Source organism: Photinus pyralis, unplaced genomic scaffold (assembly GCF_008802855.1).
Source record: "Photinus pyralis isolate 1611_PpyrPB1 unplaced genomic scaffold, Ppyr1.3 Ppyr1.4_LG1, whole genome shotgun sequence".
Taxonomy (NCBI): Eukaryota; Metazoa; Arthropoda; class Insecta; order Coleoptera; family Lampyridae; genus Photinus; species Photinus pyralis.
The window spans coordinates 56,035,957-56,040,563 of record NW_022170249.1 but is presented as its reverse complement, the minus strand read 5'-3'; the positions used below and the strand labels follow the sequence as shown (position 1 = coordinate 56,040,563).

At 34.3% G+C, this 4,607-nt stretch overlaps 1 long non-coding RNA gene across 2 annotated transcripts; it reads left to right on the top strand.

Annotated features, from left to right (window-relative positions):
- Window positions 1-1,493: 1,493 nt before the first annotated feature.
- On the top strand, window positions 1,494-3,885 carry LOC116167004. 2 transcript variants are annotated; one of them, XR_004144444.1, is made up of 5 exons: window positions 1,494-2,841; window positions 2,895-3,021; window positions 3,071-3,122; window positions 3,230-3,421; window positions 3,708-3,885. It is a non-coding gene; the product is annotated as an uncharacterized LOC116167004 (long non-coding RNA). The 2 variants fall into 2 exon arrangements; XR_004144445.1 differs by lacking the exon at window positions 3,071-3,122.
- The last annotated feature ends 722 nt before the right edge of the window (window positions 3,886-4,607 follow it).

Here is a 4,607-nt window from a genome sequence, read left to right as displayed (position 1 = left end):
CAGGGATGAAATACGTTTGCAATGTATTCGGAAAAAGTTTCCCCAGTCATCCACCCATTGTCAGATCTTCCAATACCCCAGTTTTTAGGAAACTTATCAGCAACATGCTTTGGTACACGTTTATAACTAAAAATTACCATTGGTGGTGGTAATAATCCACTAGCACTACACATAAACAACGATGTTAGGCATTCCTTTTCGTCATTGCTAATAAAATTGTAGACAGTTTTCTCTCCTTTTTTAACTAAAACATGGTCTTCCTTAGGGCTTAAAAAAATGCTGATTCATCGCAGTTGTATGTATATACGTGTAGGATCTTGACATATATGAAAATTATTCGTTTTTTGCAGATATTCGCCGATTTCTTTAAACCAACCACGGATTTTCTCCTCTGTGAGGTTAGCTCGACAACTTGTTAAATTTTGGGACACCCTTTCAGCCAACGCCGGATGCCTTTTCAGGAAACTACCGTACCATCGCTTCCCTGGTCTTCCATTCGTAAACGGATTGGGCCTTTTTAAAGACTTCATCAACATCTGAACACTATCCAGAAGTTGAGTTTTCGTTGCTGGGAAACCATTGGCAGCAATATGGAAAATCCATTTCACAAGGAGTTCCTCTTCCTCTTTAGTTAAAATCGTATCAGGTCCAATTTTCCTTTCAATGGGTACTTTCCCTTGTACTTTTCCGATGAGAGTTGTTCTAGGAACCCCGAACAACTTTGAAGCTTGGGATTTCGGCATACCGTTTTGCACGGCCTCAAGTGCCTTCAACATATTTTCATGGGAATATTGGAGTCTTCTTGGCTTTTTGTCCATTATGACGATTGAGATTTCTATAAATATTTCATAGTATCAGTTATCGATATATACTGGGACGTTATATCGACATTTTCTTAACAACGCTCATATTTCCATTATCAGACTGAAATACGGGTGTCGATAATTGGTAGAGACACACCTTGCACCTTTCAGAATTGAAATTATTCACCTATATTTAATTAATTTGCCAAATTACTGCTAATTATGTTAATTTGTTAACTTAATACAAAACCCATTCATCGACACCGACCGTCGATAGTTGGCGCATCGCCAATTTTGAAGGAACCAATTATCGACACTCACATTAATTACATGAATATCAACAAGATTGAATAAATGTTCACTGAAATCAATATCATTGATTCCTATACTTTCTAAGAAATGGTTTACAGCGTGCTACTTACTCAGATTATCGAATATATAGCAATAACAAACTCGCCCGATCCTTAGCAGTGAGATCAACGAAACTACGCCAAAACGTTATGATCGACGTCTGTCAACTAAACTTAATTTTTTTGTAGTGGTATTCCTGCAGTAATGCTTGATGTGATGATTGAAAGATGTCGCTAGTAATTTAATTAATCAAATTAAATGTAAAGGGGGGTAAAAATGGCAATAAATTTCTTATTATCGTTGGAAATATGTCCTAAGTGTCGATAATTGCGTAGGTGTCGATAATCGGTGCGTTTACCTTTAAATCCGTTCTAATAACTACAGGAGGCTTCTCCCACGGTATGGTCTCATAAGGACTGATTTGCAATACGGATGGTAAAGTAATAGCCATATTTTGAACTACTTCCCAAAATCTCACACCAGCTGGTCTAGTAATGGTCGGTCTTGTTCGATAGTAATGGCTATTGATATTCAGTATCATGTTGTTTGGGTGAAAGCCTTTATTTTTGCCATATACTTCAAAATTAACTGTTCTCTTCTGGTTTCCAGTGATGGTATACCCGATTCACAGTAGAGGCTTTCTATGGGACTTGTTGGAAAGGCCCCTATACAGTACCTTATTGTCGCATTTTGAATTTTGTTTAACTTACCCAGCAAAGATTTGCGTGTTGATGAATAGGCAATACACCCGTAATCAATTTGCGATAGTATCAGTGCTCTGTATATATTCGTAAATATTTTGGCTCCGCACCCCATTTAGTGTGAGCCAAAACTTTTATTATGTTAAGACTTTTTAGGCACTTCAGTTTCAAGTGTTCTATGTGTGCACGCTATGTTAGAGTTTGATCGAACATCAAGCCAAGGAACTTTGCGTTTTCAGAACATCTGATGGGTTTATCATTTAGATATAAGAGAGGACCATAATGCGGAGTTCTTAATCTACAAAAGTGGACACACTGCGTTTTTTCCTCAGAAAATACCATCCCCATATTTTTTCCATTTTCGAGAATTTGGTTGATCGCAGGCTGGAGCTTCCTAGTTATTTCACCAATTGTCTTTCCAGCACAGAAAATAGCAATATCGTCTACATACATACATTTCGATATAGAATTTGGTACATTTATAGCTATGTCATTTATTGCCAGGGCAAATAAAGTGCAGCTAAGGGTAGAAACCTGAGGAACTCCATTTTCAAGCATCTTTGCTTCAGATACTGTGTTACCTATCCTCACTCGGAAACGTCTGTCTGATACCAAGTTTCCTCTGAGGTTTAGTTGGTGCATCTTTTCTAATATTTTGTATCTCCACGTCATGTCATACGCTCCCTTTATATCGAAGAATACGGCTACTAAATGTTCTCGCTATCGAAAAGCCTCCTGTATTGCAGTTTCAAGAAAAAGCAGATGATCGGTGGTCGATCGAAACTTTCTAAAGCCTGCTTGGTAAGATACTAATGCATTTTCTTTTTCTAGCTGCCATTGCAATCTGTTATTAACCATTCTCTCCAACAGCTTCCCCATGCAGTACGTCAAACTAATCGGATAACTTATCCATAACTTATTGGATGTAATGGATTTTTCCCAGGTTTATTTATTGGTATTACAATAGCCTCTTTCCATTCGTTGGGGTAAGTACCTTTATCCCGCAGCTCATTAAATAGTGTTAATAATGTCCGTTTAGTTTCAGGTGTGAGGTTATTCAGCATTTCGTTACAGATCTCATCTGGACCTGGTGCTGTTTTTTTCCCATTTTGCATGGCAAACTCTAGTTCCTCAAATGTGAACGTTTCATTATACTCTAAATTGCTGTAAGTATCATAAGATAAATTAACTTCTCTTTCATTCTTTGTGTTATAGAAGTCAGGTTGGTAATTGGCGAAGCTGCTGTCATTTGCAAATTTATCAGCCAGTAAGTTGACAATTTCTTGTTCATCTTCTATAACTACATTATTAAATTGTAGGGAATTAATCTTTTGATTTTTGTATGTACCATTAATTGCATTTATTTTGTTCCAGGTACTCTTCGTGTCAGCACTCGTCGTTATAGAAGATGTATACTGTCTCCAGTTCTGAGTCTTACTTTCTAGGACGGTTCGTCTGCTTATGGCCCTCGCCCTTTTAAACGCAATGTGATTTTGAGTAGATGGTTGACGCTGGTACCGTCGAAACGCCACCTTTTTATTCTCGACAGCCAGTTATTCCACCACGGTAACGATTTCTTGATCACAATAAATATAATCGTCCTTTAAAATAGCAATAATTGTTTCACTAAACCCTACGGGATATACTTACTTGCTTATATCATTCATATTATTTATCAGAATGTTCTATTATAATGCATGCTTCAATATTATGAAATTGATAAACTTACTATATTTAAAAAATACTTGACTTCAATATAAATTTAAATCATGACATGAAAATAAAAATTTATATTTTCATTTTATGTTTAATGTCAATCAACTATCTGTTCCAAATTATGTTTTCATTATAGAATACTCCATTAAAAGAAATTTGCCAAAGTTATTCGTCTATAATACAATTCATACAAAATGATGGTGGAAAAAAAATTATATTATTGACAGTACCACCCGTACCCAAAATGCAAAATAAAAAGGAACATTAGGATAAATTACAAAAATGTAATGCATATATAATGAATTTAAGAGAAGGTAATTTTATGACGTTTCAATACCTTATTGAAAAAATTGTGTTTTTAGAAAACAAAATTTACCCATTGGATTTAGCACCTACATTTATAAGTTACAACAATACTACCATCAACGATTGTTACGAACAGTAAGTTTACCATTTGACTATAATTTATTTTTTTTTATATGTCTTCTTTTAGGAAGTACATTAACGGAAGAACTGACCTAATACATTTAAATAAAATTGGTTTTAAATACATGCAATTTTTCATAGATTTAAACATTACAAAACATTTTAAATCATAAACATATCTACACACTTAACAATAAATAAAGACCATCATCTATAATCACAAACAAAATTTCCATACTACAAAACATGTTATTTCTTCACTCCTTCAATAGCTGTGACACCATTTCTACATTTTGTCGACAGGACAAAATCAAATTTATAACAGAATTAGAAAATCTTATCAGAATTTTTGAAATTTGTACATTACTCTCTTACTAACCAATTCAACCGAAAATAATAACTTGTTTGTGCTAGAAATCTTATATATGTAACAATTAAATAAAATTGTAACATACAATTACATTCAATTTGTAACATTAACATGTTTTTATACAGTTGGTACCTATAACATTACAATTGGAATAAAATTTAAACTGAATAACACAAATTATGCAAAACCCAATACATAGTTGCACCAGAGAATTGAAGATACACAAATAATGTACACCAT